Source organism: Schistocerca cancellata, chromosome 4, assembly GCF_023864275.1.
Source record: "Schistocerca cancellata isolate TAMUIC-IGC-003103 chromosome 4, iqSchCanc2.1, whole genome shotgun sequence".
Taxonomy (NCBI): Eukaryota; Metazoa; Arthropoda; class Insecta; order Orthoptera; family Acrididae; genus Schistocerca; species Schistocerca cancellata.
In genome coordinates this window covers 219,641,225-219,666,607 of record NC_064629.1, presented here as the reverse complement: position 1 = coordinate 219,666,607, position 25,383 = coordinate 219,641,225, and positions in this window count along the sequence as shown.

Genomic DNA, 25,383 nt, shown 5'->3' with positions numbered 1-25,383 from the left:
AACTTCTGGTACCAGATACAGTTAATCCCTTCACACCTCAAGCTACTTTACGGTGCGTGGCGGAGGGTATAATATATAATATATATGATTATTCATAACATCAATGAACATATTATTTTAGTCCTACTCACGAAACAACAAATTCCTTTTCTATGCAAAACTATCTGTTTTTAATAGGGAGTCGTCCATGGAATACAAGGAGGTGTCCTGGAGAAAAGATTTAGGATAAATTTAAAACTTCCTTTCCTCCTCATTTGTAAAATTCATTTTTGATCTAAAAGCTGTTTACTAATTAGTGGCCGGCCGGAGTGGCCGAGCGGTTCTAGGCACTACAGTCTGGAACCGCGCGACCGCTACGGTCCCAGGTTGGAATCCTGCTTCGGGCATGGATGTGTGTGATGTCCTTAGGTTAGTTAGGTTTAAGTAGTTGTAAGTTCTAAGGGACTGATGACCTTAGAAGTTATGTCCCATAGTGCTCAGAGCCATTTGAACCATTTTTGAACTAATAAGTGATAGTCGATACTCCGATTTTTGGAACCGGGCTTTGAATCGCAACGCTGATAGTACGTATAGTGTTTAAGACGATTTGAAGTTTGTTCACTGGTGCCGAATTGAGCTCACGTTAATGGCAGGCTTAGTTCTCGATCTCTACTAAGTTTAAGGGTATTGACTTAGTGTCGATATTGGTTTGTACCCAATATGTGCTTCGCAATAGGAACCAGCGTAGTTTGTGTGAGACTACGACTTAAAACATACAGTTTTAGCTATAAAAAAGACTTAATAATATATATTACAAGGTGTTTGTGTAAGTACATAATGATTCTAACTTAAACCCTTGTTGACTCTGTTATATTATACTTACCTACGGTGTAGGCAGTTGTTAGCTTATAATGATGTTGATACTCAATATGAGCTTTAAACTATACAGGCGGTGAAACTTGTGGTCTGTGATCTAAAACTTACACCCTGACGTTTCCATCGTTCGCCAGGATCAATAAATGAAATCTCAGAACGATTCACAGAAGTCTCAGTGTTGCTGCTCTCAATTTTCTCGGTCACGCAAGCTGAGTAGCACGCGATCTCTACTCTTCCGCCATTCAAGAGGAGAACCTAACGCCCTTCGAAGTCACCTGAATTTGGAAAACTGTGTCAGTCACATAAATGTAAGATATTAACTCCCTGACAGTCTGTCCGCATCAGCGACATTTTAGAAGTACCGGCGTAGAGTGGAATACGAGCAAAACTCCCACAGAGCAAGTTCATAATACTTTGGCAAGTTTCCGAAATCACGTAAGTGTAGACTTCGTCCATCTCGGAAGAATTTATTCTATTTATTAATGTCCCCATCCGATGGACGGAACGCCTCAACCGTGTTACATATCCTCACTTCGTGTATGACTGCAGAGAGCTTGGGAAACTAATCATGGACGTAAGCGCTATGACTGGTGATCATCAACTTTACGCCACCACCCCCCCCCCCACCCACCCCCTCCATTCTGCCGCAAAAGTGAGGAGAAAGCAGCGCACAGCACTTTGTGGTATTCCCAGGCGATTATTCATCCTGCTACTTACTACACCCAACATTCCTTATTTTCGAGCATCTCACGATAGCCCGTGTACTGAATGAGGCAAGGGCACTATTGGTAATTTGATAAATATGAATATTTAGTTGACGGTGTAGCTTTTGAACAAACGTAATGCAAAAGACGTCCTGATGAAATATTTAGGATACTGCATTCACGGAAGTAACTGTACCACAGAAAAACCGTTGCTGTAAAAGGTAGATGCCTCGCACGCTTGTAATGATCGTGTTTTCAGGTTGTTATCTATAAAACATTTATATTGGCAAAACAATGTGAAACCTGCAATAAACAGTGAGTAAAAGAATCTCTGCAAAATACTCAGCTTCAAGTGTCGTGATATACGTGGCACTGTAGCCTATGACCTACAAGCTAAATACCCTAATACACTGACAGTGGCCGGCCGATGTGGCCGTGCGGTTAAAGGCGCTTCAGTCTGGAACCGCGTGACCGCTACGGTCGCAGGTTCGAATCCTGCCTCGGGCATGGATGTTTGTGATGTCCTTAGGTTAGTTAGGTTTAATTAGTTCTAAGTTCTAGGCGACTGATGACCTCAGAAGTTAAGTCGCATAGTGCTCAGAGCCATTTGAACACTGACAGTGAACTACTGAAGTTACGAGGGGTGTTCAGTTGGTAACAAAGCACATACTTTTTTCTCGAGCACTTTCGGTTGAAAAAATACGGAATTTGCTGTGGGACATAGTGGAATATTCCTGTTTCAGCCCCTATAGTTCCCTGAAGCCCCATTAGGTGGTGGTGCTATACAAAGAATTCAAAATGGCGTCCCTAACGGAGGTGCGTTCCAAGCAGAGACCGGTCGTTGAGTTCCTTTTGGCGGAAAACCAGGACATTGCAAATAATCACAGGCGCTTTCAGAATGTCTACTGAGGCCTGATAGTGAACTAAAGCACTGAGTCATTGGGCGGCGAGTCTGTTATCGTTTCAACAAAGTCGAGCATACCTTTCTGATCTCCCTTGCCGACCGGCAGCACACAACTGAGACTTATATGGTATTGGAACGTGCGGACACTCTCATTCTAGGTGGAAGATGGATCACAATCGAACACCTCGTTACTCAACTGAATGTCTCAGTTGGCAGTGCTAACACACTAGTTCACCAGGTGTGCCAGCTGATTTCCTCGCCGCCTAACAGAACACCATATAGATCAACGAAGGACCATCTGTGAGGAAATGCTTGCGCGTTATGAGGCTGATCGAGACACGTTTTTGCAGATGGTCTTCACAGGCGATAAAACATGGGTTCATCACATCGAACCGTAAACAGAACCGCAACCCATGGGCTGGCGACACATCACCTCTCCATCACAACTCAAGGCCTCGCACAAGACTGCTCACTCGATGATGATGATGATTATGTTTGGTTTGTGAAGGCGCTCAACTGCGCGGTTATCAGCACCCGTACAAATTTCCAATCTTTGTTCAGTCCAGGCTCGTCACTTACGTGAATGATGATAAAATGATGAAGAAAACAACAAACACCCAGTTCCCGAGCAGAGATGGTCACTCGAGAAGAGCTCACAAAACTTCATTGGACTGTTCTACCTCATCCACCCTATAGTTCGTATCTTGCTTATTCACTTCCATCTGTTTGACCTGATGAACGATGCACTCCGCGGGAAGCAGCACATGGATGATTGGGAGGTTATTGATGTAGCAAGACGTTGGCTCTGACATCGCCCATTGGAGTGGTACCATGCCGGGATACAGGCCCTCCCAGCAAGTTGACGTATGGCCATCGCACTGAACGGATATTATGTTGAAAAATATGTATTTGAAGTCAAAAGAGTGGGGAATAACATGATGTATTGGAATCCTGTATAAAACCGAAGAGCTTTCATAAAAAATTGTTGAACGTTCCTCCTATAGAGATATATGAGATAACTGAAGGCTGCCCTGCCCCACACACTGGTCAGGGCACTGCTGTCTAGGACGACCCCTTCACACCACACAACACACACACACACACACACACACACACACACACACACAGGAAAACACAGTCACAATGAGAATACATGTGTGGTCAATTTTCTTTTAGTTTTATTACCAGAATTGGTATAGGTTTTACATTCGCCTCTAGGATACAATTCGCATCTCATTATTTTTCGCCATCCAATGATGTGCACCATCGCCAATTACAAATGACCAGACTGCAGAGGCGTATACGTGTCCACTCTGAATAAAATTGGGAAAAAATTTCCACTATTTTACTGTGATCACCGCAGAATGTCCTCGTTATTTCGAAACCGTCAGCGGAGTAAAGAAAAAGCAAAAATTTAAACTCCAAATAAAAAACATCTATGTTAAGCAATTTCTTTCAGCTTGATGGACAAATTACATGATATGAGGGCGTTTCCAAACAGCTGTCCGAAGATAATGGCCTATACAGTTGATATCATCTTCCACAACAACGGGATTGCAGATGTCTTGGTGTTCTGTTTAGAAGAGCATTGTTTCCTCATTTTGCAGTCATGTACATGATTACAGTTCCACTGTTGACCATCACCAGTGGGTGCTGTTCACAACATGCACAATGTAGCAGATATAAAGAGGTACTGTTATCTTACTGGTGAAAAAAAAGAAAGAAAGAAAAAAAAGAAAACCTGTGGAGGGCCTCACACCATATGAAAATACGATGAGTTTGTAGAATTGAGAAATACTGACCTCCAAATTTAATACTATGTTCCACAGTGACAAGTAGCAAATATCCAGTGTTATGCCAATGCTCTATTCATCTTAACCAAGTGCTGTCAGTCAATCATTATGTGGTAATCAACAGCATACCAGTGGACGGATGGGATGGAAAAGACATTACTGATGTTGGAAGATATACCGTAATGTGCACTGCAGTTGATGGAGCGATCAGTTTTAGTAATTGTTGTTTCATAATTTCTTTATCAGCCAATGATACAGCGGAATGCTTTAAAATTTTTTCATCATCGCTAAATCACCCCTCCACTACTTTGTAAGTACCATATACTAGATTGCGAGTGAAGATATATGACTGTGGAGTACGTCCATTTGGTCATGTACATCAAAGTATGCCAGTTGTATAATTTCAACGCCACCCCATGACACACCAGAATGCTTCCCAATTTCTGTATCATCACTAATTCACCGCTCCTGTAATTTGCAGGTACCATATAGTAGGTTATAAGTGCAGATATATGACTGTGCAGTATGTCCATTCGCCCATATACACCAAAGTATACAAGACAGCATCCTATACCGAGCAATTAGGTTATCTACATATTTCCAGTGCATCGATCATAGTGCAGAATTTACGATTATGACTGGCCATCTTCCCCTCTGTGGATGGACATCACCGACGATAAAGTTGGAGACTGACAGATCCCTTCCACATTGTCCTCTACCAATCGTCCCTGCACCACCAGTCTTATCCACACTATCCATCCAAAAGCACAAGATCTCTCCAGATACGTACATGTCGAGGAGGGCAGCACCTCCTATCGGTGTGTAGTGGACATGAGAGTGTTCCGGTGATATAACAGATGGTTAAGATGAGACAAGTGGTTTATACATGATGGAGCTCCAGGCAGATGGGGTTTGAAACATGTCACATAAATCACCCATTTCATCAATTCTGAAGCTCTGTTCCACAGCCTGGAATCAGTTCCAGGAACGTACTGGCATGAGAGGAGTGATCATAGAGCATAAACACTCACTCATATGGTTACACGGTTTTGCACCTAAATATGCTATATTGTTAAAGCCATATGGTTTGTGAAGTGTTAGTTGTGTGTTTGAAACGCTCTTAGTACTCTAATGCAGGATATATTTGTCAAACATCAGACATACAACCACCCCGCAAGATTCCTAGCCCAATTACTATGGTGACAAACTTGAAAATTATAAAACTACTTCCTTATACACTACTGCGGTGTCCTAGGAAGGCATCATCAGTGTATTTCTGCTGCCCAAGCTGCTTATAAATCAACTAGAGTGAGGTCAGACAGTTGCTCTGTCTCTTTGGAAATTAATAGATTTTATATACCTTTTTTTTTGTCAGTAACGTATGTACCCTGAATCACACTTCCCCGTCAGTTGTGCTTATTATTATTGGTAGTAGTATCTGTTTTGATTGCTGCCGCTATGTCTCATTAGGAAATAGAGCGAGGAAAAACCGATATGAATATTTTCGCTAACTGATAAATTGAGGTATCACTCACGCGCTGCTGCGCGAATATGCACATGAAGAAGCAGCGACTTCTTACAAGGGAGTAAGCACCACAATCAGTATCCAAAGGAGATGTAACGGTCTTATTGCTATTTACAGCAGTATACCCACAGCTCTGGTAGCATTCCTCTTTCACAAAGAAGTCCTGGTCTCATGTTAGGTAGTTTTAGTCGTGTATAGGATAATATAGCACTTTCATCATAACACCCCCCTCACACTATTAAAGGTGATGTGTGTGGCATAGGTCCGCTCTCCTACAGAACACTCTAGGGAATGGCTTAAGTCTGATAAATGCATTGATTCTTCTCCTTAATTCCTAAGGAATAACATTGTTTGCGAGAACCAACCGTACTTCGGTAACATCTATATTCGGCTACATGTGTGAGAACACAATTATTGATTCAGATATATATGTTTTGCCTACTTTAATACAGCGTCTCTGTGTAATACTTATGTCGCCATTTTTGACGTATGTGTAACAAAGACACACGTAGTTTACAGGGCGAGGGTTACAAGCGAATGCAGCCAAAGCGTAATTTTGAAGCTTTCCTTGATCTTGAGTGTTTGGGTACTCACAATCCACTTCAATTCCTCGCATTTCATGGTGCTTTTTCTCTAATTTTATGTATTCTCAGTCAATTTACGAAATTTTACAAGTCTTTCTCACGATTTTACATATTTCGTCCTATTTCGCTCAGTTTACGTATTCTCCATAATTTGTTGTAATTATACGAGGTTTTCCATGATTTGTACTGATTTTACGCCATTTTTCCATATTTTTTTGATATTTTTCCGTGTTTATATGGTCATATTGCCGGTATACCCCTGCGCTGTTTGATTTTATACGAGGATATTTGCGTGTCCTATACACCAGCCTACTAAAAGTTTTAAGAGTTCCCCCATTCCCGCTCATCTACTTTCATGCATTTTGAATAGGAAGTCCATGATGAGTGTAATAACACTCACATCATAGATGAGACTCATCGAGTGGTGCACACTGGAAATTCGTAGTCTGGAAACAAACCCGCGTACTGCTTCAGCACATCAAAGAGAATATGTGCAGACTCATGTTGCGACGTTCTCCTTGGAAACTACACTCCTGGAAATGGAAAAAAGAACACATTGACACCGGTGTGTCAGACCCACCATACTTGCTCCGGACACTGCGAGAGGGCTGTACAAGCAATGATCACACGCACGGCACAGCGGACACACCAGGAACCGCGGTGTTGGCCGTCGAATGGCGCTAGCTGCGCAGCATTTGTGCACCGCCGCCGTCAGTGTCAGCCAGTTTGCCGTGGCATACGGAGCTCCATCGCAGTCTTTAACACTGGTAGCATGCCGCGACCGCGTGGACGTGAACCGTATGTGCAGTTGACGGACTTTGAGCGAGGACGTATAGTGGGCATGCGGGAGGCCGGGTGGACGTACCGCCGAATTGCTCAACACGTGGGGCGTGAGGTCTCCACAGTACATCGATGTTGTCGCCAGTGGTCGGCGGAAGGTGCACGTGCCCGTCGACCTGGGACCGGACCGCAGCGACGCACGGATGCACGCCAAGACCGTAGGATCCTACGCAGTGCCGTAGGGGACCGCACCGCCACTTCCCAGCAAATTAGGGACACTGTTGCTCCTGGGGTATCGGCGAGGACCATTCGCAACCGTCTCCATGAAGCTGGGCTACGGTCCCGCACACCGTTAGGCCGTCTTCCGCTCACGCCCCAACATCGTGCAGCCCGCCTCCAGTGGTGTCGCGACAGGCGTGAATGGAGGGACGAATGGAGACGTGTCGTCTTCAGCGATGAGAGTCGCTTCTGCCTTGGTGCCAATGATGGTCGTATGCGTGTTTGGCGCCGTGCAGGTGAGCGCCACAATCAGGACTGCATACGACCGAGGCACACAGGGCCAACACCCGGCATCATGGTGTGGGGAGCGATCTCCTACACTGGCCGTACACCACTGGTGATCGTCGAGGGGACACTGAATAGTGCACGGTACATCCAAACCGTCATCGAACCCATCGTTCTACCATTCCTAGACCGGCAAGGGAACTTGCTGTTCCAACAGGACAATGCACGTCCGCATGTATCCCGTGCCACCCAACGTGCTCTAGAAGGTGTAAGTCAACTACCCTGGCCAGCAAGATCTCCGGATCTGTCCCCCATTGAGCATGTTTGGGACTGGATGAAGCGTCGTCTCACGCGGTCTGCACGTCCAGCACGAACGCTGGTCCAACTGAGGCGCCAGGTGGAAATGGCATGGCAAGCCGTTCCACAGGACTACATCCAGCATCTCTACGATCGTCTCCATGGGAGAATAGCAGCCTGCATTGCTGCGAAAGGTGGATATACACTGTACTAGTGCCGACATTGTGCATGCTCTGTTGCCTGTGTCTATGTGCCTGTGGTTCTGTCAGTGTGATCATGTGATGTATCTGACCCCAGGAATGTGTCAATAAAGTTTCCCCTTCCTGGGACAATGAATTCACGGTGTTCTTATTTCAATTTCCAGGAATGTATAAGTCTGGCACAGTTCTCCACATTCACCTGATTTCCACTCTACTGTGTAGGGGTAGGCACAAGGAAGTTGACACGTGTACACAGTTGATTTCTGCTGCTGCTCTGTTTTTTTTCCGCATGAATATATGCTCCTATTGCTTACCAGATGAACTTCGCCACTTTTGTTTACACCATACAACTCTGAGACGGCCCCGCAACCATGTCAGGACATCTACAAACGGTAGATTTCGAGTATTTTTTTAATCCTAGTATAAGTTATTCGTTTGTAGACAGTGTGTTGACTGCACTCAGCATACTGGAAAGTGAGAGTTTTCCCTCCCCACACCTTCAGAGCGCGCACCCGGCCATCCTGATTTAGGTTTTCCGTGATTTCCCTAAATCGTTTCAGGCAAATGCCGAGATGGTTCCTTTGAAAGGGCACGGCCGATTTCCTTCCACATCATTCCGTAACCCTAGCTTGAGCTCCGTCTCTAATGACCTCGTTGTCGACGGGACGTTAAACACTAAACACCACCACCATCCAACCGAACCGATCACTGACTGTAAATAGTTTTGTTCGGCTACTTGGAGACCAATTGCTGCTCTTCACCGACTTCGTGCTCCCAAGAAAGATGGAATTTTTATGCGTGACAATACGCCATGTCACCTGGCCACTATTGTTTGCGATTGATTTTAAGAATATTCTGCACAATTCGAGTGAATGATTTGACCACCCAGATCGCCTGAAATGAATCCTAACGATCGTTTATGGGACATAATCGAGACTTCAGTTCGTGGACATAATCCTGCATCGCCAACACTTCCGCAATTATGAACGGCTCCATATTTCTACAGGGAACATCCAAAGATTTTTTGAGCCTATGCCATGTCGAATTGATGCACTACGCCGTGCATAAGATGGTCCGAAACGATGTCAGGAGATGTCCTCTGACTTTTGTCACATCAGTGTATAAAAAAAAAAAATCTTTATTCTGACTAGTGTTTCAATCAGTAGTTTGAGGGTTTCCATGTGCCATGTGCTTATGATCTTTTTTAATTACAAGTCGTGTTGAATGATGGTAGAGCCACTCCTCCCGAATTAATTCAATTCATTAAGTAATCCATTGTGCAATACCTGCCATTAATTTCCCGTGATCCTATGGGAGGGTGACGGGGGGAATCTGACTGTCGGGAAGGTCACCCGGTATAGGTCAGTCTCTCATCCACAAGGATAGGTCGACTGCTCTGCAGCAACCTCAAAATATCACCAAAAGTAAAACATGGGTAATGGAAAGTAATGAAATTAAATTATGGGTGTTGAGGAAATAAGATTAAAACATTAGATGAAAAAGGTGTATAAGGATTTGAAAAGCTGTATATCTGACGGCCAATATCCTCCTCCATCCTTTACCGTTCCGTCTCCAATGACCAATTTTTCGACTGGACGTTACAGCCTTATCTTCCTTTTATCTGACATATGCATCTTGTCCCGTAGTGTGGCCCCGTTTAAGTCGCTAGCGAACGGTCAGACACTCTATTAAAGTCTCCTTCGATGGTTGATTTGGGGGAGGGGACCAAACAGTGAGATCATTGGTCCCATCTGGTTAGGGAAGGAAGTCGGCAGTGCCCTTTCAAAGGAGCCATCCCGGCATTTGCTTGAAGCGATTTAGGGAAATCACGGAAAAACTTAATCAGGATGGCCAGACGCGTGTTTGAACCGTCGTCCTCCCGAATGCGAGTCTAGTGTGCTAACTGCAGCGCCACCTCGCTCGGTTTAAAGTCTCCTTCTGCTATTTGCACCCATTTCTCGTGTTTGTAGGCGACTCTAGGAATTTAATAAGTACAATTTACCTGTTGTTTTTTGATCATACAATGTAATAACGAAATCATAAACGCAGTCTCTCTGGAACAGAACCTGAGGATGTCTCAGGGAAGATAAAATTACTAATCTTGGCCTCCCTAAATTATTCCACTGCTGAAAGCCTTATTACATCTCCTACTTTTAATCTTAGGCTGGTATTGGTGAATCCTGAGATAATTAATCGTAGAACAGAAAAAGAAGTAATAACGTTCATTGAAAGAAAGACAACTGTACTTTATGGAAACTTTGTGACTCGACGTGTATTCGTTTCCATTCTTCTAGCGTCAGTTTATCGCTGATCTTCTTTTCTCTGTATACTGGGCCTCCTTACCTCTCCCTACACCCCTCCCACTCGCTCAGCTTTGGATGCTTTCTCGGCCTGGCTTCTGTGTCTATTATCTTGTTTATTAAAACACACTATTTCTCTTGAAAGACGGAAGAAATTTACTGTCGTAACTGTTTGATTTATTTCAAATTAAATCATAAGGAAGATTTATCATTTCGCGGATCATAAAAAAGGTACTTACATACAGTAAAACCCATTTTCATCGCTATACGTATGTTAATACACTCTTAAAATGTAAAATAACTTCTCTTTCATGGATATCCTCTATGTCTCTCTTTCTTACAATTGCGAAATCTATGCTTCTTTGTAAATAGAAAGAATTTTGCTATTTAACACAGAACATAATGGGTAGAATTATTTCCTTTTAGTAAGAAATAAAATATAGAGGACCCTGCAATCTGTAAACTGGTCTTAATATCTCTAATTCAGGGGTATCACACTCGTCCGGAATTCGCGAAATGGTTTTGATAACCTAGTTTTCTCAGAGATCATGGGGTAATGTTGTATGTCTACAGTTCACTTCGGCTAAACCCGGTATTTGTGGTGATATCACACAGTATACGTGTTGGCCTGACAGCCAAAGTACCATGTTGTTTTTCCGACCATGGTATCGCTTTTTTTCTGGTGTCAGAAATTCTTGTATCTTGCCATATTGCGTTGCCGTCCCCAATAGTGATGCAAGTGTTTGCTGTGTCCACTCGCCGGTTCCACGAGCGTGGTGACATGTGAATATGAACCGTTGCTAACTGAAGTACAAATTTCATTACATTGATAGATCATTAAAGTGTTTTGTGGTTGTGAGTTGCTTCTGTCCAGTTGAGCCTACTCTCGTTCTTCCTGATCCTGTAATAGGTCTGGATTTTTTACTGAGATTAGTCTTCGCATCTCTTTTCCTATATTTCCGCCTTTGACCTACTTCTTCCTAGTAACCTTAGCTATTGTACTTTCTTTCCTCCCTTACTATTGTTCGCAGACAATTGGTGTTCGGCATGGGATATTGCTTCCTGGTCATACATTTTAATGCCTTCAATTTCGCTTTCCCCTAGGTCACTATTGAAAGTTGGTGGGGGATGTTTGTTCATATCCTTTGTTTCTCTTCGTTACTACACGCATAATTTTCCTCTTAGATTTTTCAGCTGAAACTTGACTCGAATTTTCTCTACAAGCATAGTCAGTTGTGTCCATCTGTGATTCCGCTGGATCTATCATCGATCTAGTTTGAAGACCTGGCTCCGGAACACCACCAATCGCGTCACCCGGAATGTCTTCCATCGCTAAATTTTCTGAGTTGTTTTTTGTAAACTTGAGATTGAAATGTATCTTTGACTGTGGAATTGTTTACAGTTCACTGACTCGATACTGCTAGTATCAGCTATCCTGTCATATTGAGCTCTAATATCAACCTGGGCTTGATTGCTGGGTAATGGATCAGTATTTCCTACAGTATTTCTAAATCGTTTTGACTCTTCCCACGTTCGTTTCGAACATTTTGAACATCACTACTGTACTTAGTCAGATATTTAACAGTCTCGGAATCATTACCAGCACCATAATTACTTTCAGCTGGTGTGGCACTGCTTGCTCTACACATTGCTGCAAGGGAGATCTGAAGATAAAAGTTTACTCTGAGTTAGGCTGACTGCAGTGTGAAGTGTTTTTCTAGGACAACATTCTTTAACGTTGTCTTTTTCATTGCACAAGATGCATGCCGCAGGAATATCCATGTATGTAATGTATGCCTGATAGCCCCAAATACTGATTACAGACTGTGTCGGTTTTTAACTTCAGCCCTATTTCTGCAATGTATGCTTGATAGACCCAATACCCATTACTGACGGGGTCCGCTTTTTAGCTTCCATTTTAATATATCTTATTACTTTTGGGGCGAGGAATAGATAAAAATCTGCCCAGACTTCGTTCTGATTTGCAAGAACTTTTATATGAGTCAGCAATTTCAGTTTCAGTACTTCGTTTAGAACCTCCATAGGGATTTGTCAAGTGGCCTTACACTGCATAGAAAGACGCTGTAACTACCTGTAACTCAAAGTTACCCATACACTCACATATTATTTGCTCGTACAGTATGAGTATGGTTTGAGATGGTAGATCAAACTCTTCAGTATTAAGCTAAACACTGTCTATTCGATTTGTTGTTATTTTCATGTAGGTAGTTAGCAAGCTTTTAATTTTGAGAGAGACTGGTAGCTCGCTGTCCATGGTCAATTCCAGATTCACAGTCTTCTCCTGAGGTTAGGTCTGCATAGCCGTTTATACTTTTCCACACATGCCATATCACATCTATAATCTAGGTTTAAATTAAGTTTCACAAAAGAGAAAACTATCAAAATGGTCTGCAGTGACCCACAATTATCTTTAATTACTTATCTAACTTGTCATAAATTACAGTGGCTTCTCAACAACTATATAACACAAGAGTCACCACGTTTCAGATTTTTACTTCGAGTGGCAAATGTGAACACCATGAGCTTTAATTGACGATCGACACTAGTATTATGGAAAAATGGGGGTGTAACAAATGAGACTTCTGCAGTTCTGAGTGAAGCTTTATGCGCTGTTATGCAGCATCGCGTGCGTTCATTACCTTGTCGGTGTTCGTCAGGGGGCGGAGGATAGCACAGCTCCACTCACCTCGCCGTCTCGGAAGCAACTCTCTCCTAACTTCTCCTTACTACAATGTACCGAAGTTGGTTTAAAAAAACTATCTGGCTGTGTTTTCATCTGACCAATCAGGGTCGCAATGTTAACCTTAAGCTCCGCCTACAAAAATTCTGTCTATCCAATGAGAAACGTTATACTTTTCGTGGTGGGGCAATGTTTTTGAAGTTTGCAATGTAACAGAGACGCGAAAAAGTCTCACGCTAAAACTTGCAGCTGATGTGGTCCTTTTAGTGTTATTGTAAGATCTTTACTGTTCTTCTGGAGGGCTTTATCTTTTAACATTGCTGGGGGGTGCTCCTGTCGTAACAGAGACGCGAAAAAGTCTCGCGCTAAAACTTGCGGCTGGGGTAGCCCTTTTTGTGTTATCGTAAGACCTATACTATTCTTCTGGAGGGCTCTAGCTTTTAACATGGGCTGGGGGGTGGTCCTAGCGGTTAGCTGGCGACGTGCGTGTCCATCCCTTATCGTATGGCCTTCCAGCTCAACACGGTTCTGCTCTCGGCTTCTGTTCTCGTTTCTCACCTCGGAACTACATCTGTCTCACGGTGGGAAGGTATGACATGCATTTAGGCGTTCTTGTGTTAGTCTGTGGTATTCCATTTGCTCACTCGTTACTCATATTACTTTGGTTAATTTAATGTCAAGATTTATTCGGAGCTATGTGACGTACTACTGGATTTGCTTATCATGTAAGGATTTTCATGGAAGGTCTTGGATTTGCCTTACACCTTACACACACACTAAGGAAAGTATAAAGATTGTCACCCCCTGTGTAACACAGATGTGTCATGGATGCTACGCGAGGCGACACGAATATCACCCTACCTCGACATTATTGCACTTGGCCTTCCGTGCTCGTTGTCAAAAACACGCGGTGGCGTGCAGAAAAGAAGTACTGTGATGAATAAGAAAATCGTATCGCATTGGTAATGGTTTCAAGACAACTGTGCATATAATATCAAGCTGTCCAGTGTGTCCCCATGAAATATTATAACAACAACTCACGATAACCTAACCGATGTTCCCACACTCCCAGGTGCAATAATAATGTGGTCAACTCTTAGCAAACACTGGCAGCAATACACACAAGTAAATTATGCGTGACTGGCAGCTGCGACCGCCAGAGCAGAACTGGGTCTCGAGAAGAAATAGGTGTTTCGGGTGATTGGGAAGAGGCAAGTGTAATACCCGTTATAGAAAAGGAATTTGGTACAGATGCGCGGAAATATGATGTGCGAACCCAAACTCCACCGATAAAATTTCGTGGATTGTTTAGGTGTATTTTCTGAGTATTCTGGTGTATCGGACCCATGGTATCCGGAGTCTCGTTACGGTGTAATAACGTGATTATGATTTAAACGATTTTTAACCGAGTTATTTTCGGTTCTGTGAAAATAGCTCCGCAGCAGTGAAGTAGCTTGTAATATGTAATCACCGTACAACACAAAACACAGAATAATGCAAGAACCCTCAGATGATGTAGTAGCGTAATGAGGTTACTTTCTGTGCGTCACCAGCTCAGCATAGCATCTTTGTACTACTATTCTGTTACACTCAATGAACCCATACACGAAGTGCATATCGGTCAAACATTCATCAGTAATCCTATCCATACTGCCGTGAATCAATGTAAATATTCAATAAACACTGCAGTAAAACAAACCCTAGGCGGAAGGGAGCAATAATGTGTGCAACCTATAGGCCGAAGAGTAAAGTGGACATTACTTTTATCAACAACAAGTGTGAATGGAGAAAGTTTGTTTCTAAACAAGACGTACAGCGAATAACATCTGTACTGTTGTGTAGATAATGTCAGTGCACTTATCATAGAATTATTAATGAGTTTATTGCATTAAACGACACACAATTACTCTTTTACAAGCCACTACAGACAAAGGGTCCCTTATACCAAAATACCTAGAAGTTATTCGCTAACATCCTCCCAAATTGTGTCGACGACTTCGAGTTGACCCTGTAGACATTTAAATCTGTTTCAGAATTATAGAAGACGCTTAAGGCTTGTGGATCATGCCTTTTTTGGAATCTGAATATCTTTGTAAAAATCGACTTCGAGTCCACCATCTTCATGAACTAAAGTCACTCGGTTTATCTGCGGGATTAAGAATTCCGTAGATAACGACGCCAGGCTCAATGACGTACGGTGGGCATTTGATTCGGTTCTTTACTGTTACTTAATGAACGAAATAATTTGTAACAGACCGTCACAAGTAAACTCGCCGTTTTTTACGTGACGTGTGTTTTTTTACACATCTTGATACGTGCCAGTTGCAACAGTGCAAGAACGTTGGTAAATACTTTGAGAAAAATGACGTGTTGTACTACCTAAAATAATCTTGTCAAAACTTAAGTGTCCGACTGGATTAAAACAAGTTTTTTCAGTGATTTGCTTAAAATCGTTTCGGGGCATCTATGCCACCATCAGTATGTCCTTCTTTACTTCGTATCTAAATTTTAAACAATCCTTTTAAAAATAACAGTCTAACAAAACGTGTAACATAATTTTAGTGACGCTGTAAGGTTAAAATATCGTTTTAAAGTCTCAGACATGAAACAAAGTACAAATGCTATGATAATAACGCAGGTGCGCTAAAACATGTTTGGGTGAACCAGTTGTGTTTTCAATCTCTGTTGTTCCATAGTGGACACTGGACTGCAGACGATTAAATATTCACCAAAGAAAGATCGTCAAGCAGCAGTTACTGCAGCAGTTTCGGCATCCCACAAATACCATCTTCAGGCGCTTATACACTCCATGTTTAGACAACGACGTCTATCGACACTTGCATAAGTGGAACCATCAGTATCTGGATTCTGTGAATTCGTTTCTGTAATGTTTACTCTGAAGACTTGACAACACGTGATGACTGGGTGTTGTGTGCTGTCCTTACGTTGGTTAGGTTTAAGTAGTTCTAAGTTCTAGGGGACTGATGACCATAGATGTTAAGTCCCATAGTGCTCAGAGCCATTTTTTTGAACTTGACAACAGCCGCGCGTAGTGGCTGCGCGGTTAGAGGCGCCATGTCACTGACTACGCGGCCCCTCCTGCCGGAAGTTCGAGTCCTCCCTCGGGCATGGGTGTGCGTCTGTTGTTCTTAGAGTAAGTTAGTTTAAGTAGTGTGTAAGTCTAGGGACCGATGACCTCAGCAGTTTGGTCCCTTAGAATTTCACACACATTTGAAAAACATTTTTGAACTTAACAACAACATTCCAAAAACGAATTCACGGAATCCAGGTAGTTATGGCGCCACTTACGCAAGTATCGATATATCTGCTTGTCTATACATCGAGTGCATAGGGGCATGAAGGTGGCGTCAATAAGATGCCGAAACGGGTCGTCTATATAAAATAAATTCTTAAAAACATACGGCTGTCAGGCGATTTCTCTTTGATAATAGTTTCTCTTCTTGCAAAAGCAGGTGAACTCCATTCCTACTATTTGTAAATGGTGTAAAAATGAACTGAGTGCTTGAAACTACAGTGAAATTAGTAATGACAATTGAAGTATGCTCAAACGTCCTGAACTAGAAGGAAAGACCATACTTTAATAAGATGAATAAGCCAGAAGCGCTTGCGGCTAATTGAATCCTGCTGCGGCTACTGTAGACCACACCGTATAGTTTATGAACACCACTAAAGTCTCCAAATGTTACCGCATGTATACACTGTTGTATCTCGGATGGTCACAACATTAATTCGAAGACCAGGAATGCAGGAGAAAGACCAGGGTGTCTGGGCACACTACAGAATATCAACAGACGGTGCTATAATTGAATAATCAAACACATTTACTTACCTTTTGAGAAGAAGTCGTGTAAGTAATAAGTATTTCCGATATCTGAATACTGCATTTTGTCAACTCAATAGCAAACTCTGTTTAGCGCTGCACTGGTTCTCGCAGACGTAACTAATTATAATGTCGGTAGCCGGTGTCAAGTGGAGCTGAGCTGTCGAACTGAGGCGGCGATCTGCGCCGACGAACTAGCCCCCGAACGCTGTCGTCGGCGTCCTTTATGCCAGCGCCGGAGAGGGCGCTGGTGTCGTGTAGTCTTCCCGGAGAGGAGAGGTGCGAAGCCCGATTTGCGTATACTCCCTAGAGGTCTGCAGACACCTACGTTCGCGCTGGTGGGATTTTAACGGCCAGAGAACGAGTGGTGTCCTACGATGACACCATATACACCACCTTTAATTACAAAACTGTCGACGGAGCGTCTTCCTTCAGTATGTATAGGCACAGCTGCAGGACCTTCAACAACCGCGCCGCTGTCACGTGTAAATACACTCCTGGAAATTGAAATAAGAACACAGTGAATTCATTGTCCCAGGAAGAGGAAACTTTATTGACACATTCCTGGGGTCAGATACATCACATGATCACACTGACAGAACCACAGGCACATAGACACAGGCAACAGAGCATGCACAATGTCGGCACTAGTACAGTGTATATCCACCTTTCGCAGCAATGCAGGCTGCTATTCTCCCATGGAGACGATCGTAGAGATGCTGGATGTAGTCCTGTGGAACGGCTTGCCATGCCATTTCCACCTGGCGCCTCAGTTGGACCAGCGTTCGTGCTGGACGTGCAGACCGCGTGAGACGACGCTTCATCCAGTCCCAAACATGCTCAATGGGGGACAGATCCGGAGATCTTGATGGCCAGGGGAGTTGACTTACACCTTCTAGAGTACGTTGGGTGGCACGGGATACATGCGGACGTGCATTGTCCTGTTGGAACAGCAAGTTCCCTTGCCGGTCTAGGAATGGTAGAACGATGGGTTCGATGACGGTTTGGATGTACCGTGCACTATTCAGTGTCCCCTCGACGATCACCAGTGGTGTACGGCCAGTGTAGGAGATCGCTCCCCACACCATGATGCCGGGTGTTGGCCCTGTGTGCCTCGGTCGTATGCAGTCCTGATTGTGGCGCTCACCTGCACGGCGCCAAACACGCATACGACCATCATTGGCACCAAGGCAGAAGCGACTCTCATCGCTGAAGACGACACGTCTCCATTCGTCCCTCCATTCACGCCTGTCGCGACACCACTGGAGGCGGGCTGCACGATGTTGGGGCGTGAGCGGAAGACGGCCTAACGGTGTGCGGGACCGTAGCCCAGCTTCATGGAGACGGTTGCGAATGGTCCTCGCCGATACCCCAGGAGCAACAGTGTCCCTAATTTGCTGGGAAGTGGCGGTGCGGTCCCCTACGGCACTGCGTAGGATCCTACGGTCTTGGCGTGCATCCGTGCGTCGCTGCGGTCCGGTCCCAGGTCGACGGGCACGTGCACCTTCCGCCGACCACTGGCGACAACATCGATGTACTGTGGAGACCTCACGCCCCACGTGTTGAGCAATTCGGCGGTACGTCCACCCGGCCTCCCGCATGCCCACTATATGCCCTCGCTCAAAGTCCGTCAACTGCACATACGGTTCACGTCCACGCTGTCGCGGCATGCTACCAGTGTTAAAGACTGCGATGGAGCTCCGTATGCCACGGCAAACTGGCTGACACTGACGGCGGCGGTGCACAAATGCTGCGCAGCTAGCGCCATTCGACGACCAACACCGCGGTTCCTGGTGTGTCCGCTGTGCCGTGCGTGTGATCATTGCTTGTACAGCCCTCTCGCAGTGTCCGGAGCAAGTATGGTGGGTCTGACACACCGGTGTCAATGTGTTCTTTTTTCCATTTCCAGGAGTGTATAAGTAAGGGTGGTTAGTATTTCTTTTCTCTATCAGAGCAGAACAAAACGCCGAGTTGGGATATACTAAACAATGTGTTTAGGAGAGACAAAGCAGCCTCAACATACTGGAAACCCTCACTGTCATCCGTGGTGAGCTAAGCCCATGGTCTCTTTTTAAAGGCGCAGGGACGCTTCCACAAGAAAACGGAATTGCATTTGCTACAGTTTCGAATAATAAGCTGCTAAAACAAAGTATGACATTACATGCATATCTGTGAACATGTGAAGGCTTAGATTCAATGGGAGCAGGGAATGAAAAAATAATCCTTATTCACAAATATAGTTTTGCTATGAAAAGATAAGAAACAAATACCGAAAATAAAATTAGGCTCTTGAAAATTAAAATATGCACCTGTGTGACGCTTAATACGACGTTAATCTATCCAGTCTATTGAAATAAGTTTGGATAATTGTCTTCAAGGTTTTCTCAAGGTGGTCAAAATGCTGCTGCCCAACCCTGCCCGTATCAGTTGGTGTAGCCGTCCTAAAATAACCGACAGTGTAAGGAGGGTTCCTCCGTCGACGCGCTGCGTGCTTCATGTTCAACTGATATCCAGAATGTTCAGTCAGATTGATACCAGCAGATACCACAGGCCATTCCATTCATTCCTGCCTCCTGGAGGAAAATGTTCCAGAGGTGTTTTCCGAGTGTTCATGCAATGCCATCTTGTAAGTCGACGTTATTGCCGAAATGTTAACTCTAATGCTATACAAACAACTTAGTGAACGCATTATTGTGGCTAAGATAGACACGAAGCACATGCCTACTACAGTAGTACAAGTTTATATGACAACTAGCTCTGCAGAGGATGAAGAAATTGATGAAATATATGATGAGATAAAAGAAATTACTCAGGTAGTGAAGGGAGACGAAAATTTAATAGTCATGGGTCACTGGAATTCGTCAGTAGGAAAAGGGAGAGAAGGAAACATAGTACGTGAATATGGATTGGGGATAAGAAATGAAAGAGGAAGTCGTCTGGTAGAATTCTGCACAGAGCATAACTTAATCATAGCTATCACTTGGTTCAAGAATCATAAAAGAAGGTTTATACATGGAAGAATCCTGGAGACACTAGTAGGTATCAGATAGATTATATAATGGTAACAGAGAGATTTAGGAACCAGGTTTTAAATTGTAAGACATTTCCAAGAGCAGATGTGGACTCTGACCACAATCTATTGGTTATGAACTGTAGATTAAAACTGAAAAAACTGCAAAAAGGTGGGAAATTAAGGAGATGGAACCTGGATAAAGTGACTAAACCAGAGGCTGTACAGAGTTTCAGGGAGAGCATAAGGGAACAATTGACAGGAATGGGGGAAAGAAATACAGTAGAAGAAGAATGGGTAGCTCTGAGGAATGAAGTACTGAAGGCAGCAGAGGATCAAGTAGGTAGAAAGACGAGGGCTAGTAGAAATCCTTGGGTAACAGAAGAAATATTGAATTTAATTGATGAAAGGAGAAAATATAAAAATGCAGTAAATGAAGCAGGCAAAAAGGAATACAAACGTCTCAAAAATGAGATCGACAGGAAGTGCAAAATGGCTAAGCAGCGATGGCTAGAGGACAAATGTAACGATGTAGAGGTTTGTCTCACTAGGGCCAAGATAGATACTGGCTACAGGAAAATTAAAGAGACCTTTGGAGAAAAGAGAGCCACTTGTATGAATATCAAGAGCTCAGGTGGAAACCCAGTTCTAAGGAAAGAGGGGAAAGAAGAAAGGTGGAAGGAGTATATAGAGGGTCTATACAAGGGCGATGTACTTGAGGACAATATTATAGAAATGGAAGAGGACGTAGATGAAGATGAAATGGGAGATACGATAGTGCGTGAAGAGTTTGACAGAGCACTGAAACACCTGAGTCGAAACAAGGCCCCGGGAGTAGACAACATTCCATCAGAACTACTGACGGCCTTGGGAGAGCCAGTCCTGACAAAACTCTACCATCTGGTGAGCAAGATGTATGAAACAGGCGAAATACCCTCAGACTTCAAGAAGAATATAATAATTCCAATCCCAAAGAAAGCAGGTGTTGACAGATACGAAAATTACCGAACTATCAGTTCAATAAGTCACTGCTGCAAAATACTAACGAGAATTCTTTACAGACGAATGGAAAAACTGGTAGAAGTCGACCTCGGGGAAGATCATTTTGGATTCCGCAGAAATGCTGGAACACGTGAGGCAATACTGACCTTACGCCTTATCTTAGAAGAAAGATTAAGGAAAGGCAAACCTACGTTTCTAGCATTTGTAGACTTAGAGAAAGCTTTTGACAATGTTGACTGGAATAATCTCTTCCAAATTCTAAAGGTGACAGGGGTAAAATACAGGGAGCGGAAGGCTATTTAAGACTTCTACAGAAACCAGATGGCAGTTATAAGTGTGGTGTCATCGCCAGACACCACACTTGCTAGGTGGTAGCTTTTAAATCGGCCGCGGTCCGCTAGTATACGACGGACCCGCGTGTCGCCACTGTCAGTGATGGCAGACCGAGCGCCGCCACACGGCAGGTCTAGTGAGACGTACTAGCACTCGCCCCAGTTGTACAGCCGACTTTGCTAGCGAAGCTACACTGACAAATACGCTCTCATTTGCCGAGACGATAGTTAGCATAGCCTTCAGCTACGTCATTTGCTACGACCTTGCAAGGCGCCATGACCAGTTTATATTGAGATGATATAATGTATCAACAAGAGCGATGTTCACCAATTAGGGAATAAAGTTAAGTATTACATCAACTACGTACTTCATTTGCTACTATAATTACCCCTAACTGTTCCAGACCTCACGCCAGTCTGCGTGAGCTTAACGCGTTCATTTCGGTCTCCTCTATCTACACGGTGTTGGCTCTTCTGCCAACACTACAATAAGAGTCGAGGGGCACGAAAGGGAAGCAGTGGTTGGGAAGGGAGCGAGACAGGGTTGTAGCCTCTCCCAGATGTTATTCAATCTGTATATTGAGCAAGCTAAAATGAAACAAAAGAAAAATTCGGAGTAGGTATTAAAATCCATGGAGAAGAAATAAAAACTTTGAGGTTCACCGATGACATTGTAATTCTGTCAGTGACATCAAAGGACTTGGAAGAGCAGTTGAACGGAATGGACAGTGTCTTGAAAGGAGGATATAAGATGAACATCAACAAAAGCAAAACGAGGATAATGGAATGTAGTCGAATTAACTCAGGTGATGCTGAGGCAATTAGATTACGAAATGAGACACTTAAAGTAGTAAATGAGTTTTGGTATTTGGGGAGCGAAATAACTGATGATGGTCGAAGTAGAGAGGATATAAAATGTAGACTGGCAATGGCAAGGAAAGCGTTTCTGAAGAAGAGAAATTTGTTAACATCGAGTATAGATTTAAGTGTCAGGAAGTCGTTTCTGAAAGTATTTGTATGGAGTGTAACCATGCATGGAAGTGGAACATGGACGATAAATAGTTTGGACAAGAAGAGAATAAAAGCTTTCGAAAAGTGGTGCTACAGAAGAACGCTGAAGATTAGATGGGTAGATCACATAACTAATCAGGAGGTATTGAATAGAATTGGCGAGAAGAGGAGTTGCACAACTTGACTAGAAGAAGGGATCGGTTGGTCGGACATGTTCTGAGGCAGCAGGGGATCACAAATTTAGCATTGGAGGGCAGTGTGGAGGGTAAAAATCTTAGAGGGAGATCAAGAGATGAATACACTAAGCAGCATCAGAAGGATGTAGGTTGTAGTAGGCACTGGGAGATGAAGAAGCTTGCACAGGATAGAGTAGCATGGTGAGCTGTATCAAACCAGTCTCAGGACTGAAGACTACAACAACAACAACAACAACAACAATGCTATACAATAGGTAGTCCGACGGTCGGCGGAATAGAATGGGGCTGGAAATGCGTCTCCTAGCTGGCGCTCGTCGTCTAACTCGGGGATGTTTTCCTACCTTTTCTACCATATGACACTCCCGCTTAACACCTGTTAAAAAGTGCATAAATAAAATACTCTCAATGCTGCAGACCGAAAAGCACCAATGTAAACCAGAGGCTGATGTCAAACTGAATCAATGCGTGAGTTAAATTCATTAAATTTCACAAGTTTTATTCAGAACTAGATACAGCTCACTGGTGGTATCTACCAAACTACTACGTGTCGTTTTAATTATTGCTCGGGCCCCCTTGCGATACTTAATACGCTGTAAATTTTAGAAAAAAGTTGTTGAATTCTGAAAAATATCGATTGGTATTTAGCAAATCGATCAGTTCGCGAAATCTTAAGTTCACTCGACACCAGCGCTAATTCGTAAGTGTCGGGTGCCACAAAATATTCAAAGTCCCGACTGATATTAACACAGATAAAGTCCAGTGGCACTGTTTCAGGATTAACCACCTAAACGTGGTGAAACTAATTAGAGTCAAACCTGACCGTATCAGAAACGAAGCCCAGTTGGTGTCCCAAAATACGGTTTGGAATGCTCAAAATAGAGTCCCACAGTAGCGCTTCAGCGGCTGAGTGTGGTGGAACTCGGCTGGAAACACAGGCCTACAGTAGCGATTATGCAGCAAAGTCCCGTTTGCTTGCAAAGACAATCACCAAAAGACACAAAACGTGAAAACAAACAAGTCCCGACTGTGTTCCATATCGAAAATATCCTAGTTTCTGATTCGTCGTAAAAAATTCTATCTTCCGTGTGCTCGCGCCCGCGAAATTCGGCTATGTTCAGCACTTGTCGAACCGCAAAAACTATCATCAAAGTGTCGCCTCGAGCCACAGGGGTCCGGCGTTGGCAAAGGCACGCAGAACTCTCTCCTGGAGCTTTATGTCAGCTCCGTTTAAATACCCTCGATACAAAATTCCCCAAGTTACGTCACGTAACTGCTTTCCATTGGTCACAACTTCTTTGCATAACTTTTTACATAGAATTAATTCTGTTTGCGCATCGCCCTCAAATTTTCATCAAAATAGGTATATTACACAAATTCATAGAATTAATGTTAATGTTTTGCAGTTATCTTTGCAGAGTGTGAAAATAGTTTTTTCTATTGGTGCCATTACAGTTCTTTATAAGGCACTATTTTCCATACGAATTTAAAGCACTCTTTCTGATGCGCTGATCAGAATTTATGTATGCAGGGTGGTCCATTGATAGTGACCGGGCCAAATATCTCACGAAATAATAACGTAACTATCCGGCGAACGGTCCGGACACTTGGATGATGTCGTCCAGGATAACGAGCAGCATACATAGTACACGCCCGTTGCGCATTTTGATCACAATAGCCATTCATCAACACGATATCGACGTTTTCCGAAATTGGTAAACGGTCCATTTTAACACGGGTAGTGTATAACGAAGCAAATACCGTCCGCCCTGGCGGAATGTTACGTGATACCACGTACTTACAGGTTTGTGACTATTACAGTGCCATCTATCACAAAGCGAAAAAAGTGGTCCAACTAAAACATTCATATTTCTTTACGTATTATACGAATACGTAATAAAAATTGGGGTTCCTATTTTAAAAAATGCAGCTGATATTTGTTTGACCTATGGCAGCGCCATCTAGCGGGCCAACCATAGAGCCATCTAGTTTCCCCCTTCTAGCTCGACAAGTTTCGTTCTTTGTAGTTTTTTCGTTTGACGCTTATTTCGTGAGATATTTGGCCCGGTCACGATCAATGGACCACCCTGTATACAGACGTTAAACAAATATGGGCAAAACTATGCAAAAATTATTATTAAACAAAAATAAAAAGTCCGCAGCTCGTGGTCGTGTGGTAGCGTTCTCGCTTCCCACGCCCGGGTTCGATTCCCGGGGGGGTTAGGGATTTTCTCTGCCTCGTGATGACTGGGTGTTGTGTGATGTCCTTAGGTTAGTTAGGTTTAAGTAGTTCTAAGTTCTAGGGGACTGATGACCATAGATGTTAAGTCCCATAGTGCTCAGAGCCATTTGAACCATTTGAACCAAAAATAAAAAAGTTATCCTAATAATTACAAATGTCACAAACGAATGATATTTAAATGTGTATAACTACATCCGATATCATGCACTGCCTCGCTGTTCGTGTATCTGTCTTGTATTATTTGTTTTAAGTAATTATTAGCAGCAAATCGATAATAGTGATGTTGTACCAGTGAAATATTTAAGATGCAAGTTATTCAAGTATGTCAATCGTTGCATTTCGACGAGACCTTTAAAATGAGATCTACTCTGTGGCTGCATTGGTTGAAAAGTTATAACTCATTCAGTAATTTAAATATATTTCAGATTTGTTTGCGTAATATCTTTTGGTATAAAATTCGTATCTGCGTCTTGGCTGATTCGTCTCAAGTTCCTCTTTCATTTGCCGTATCGTATTTTGTCGTAATAGTTTGTGTTTGCGTGTAATCAACGCAAATGTGGATAAAGCACTGTGTTGAAACCGTGCTCTGGAACTGTGTTAACCC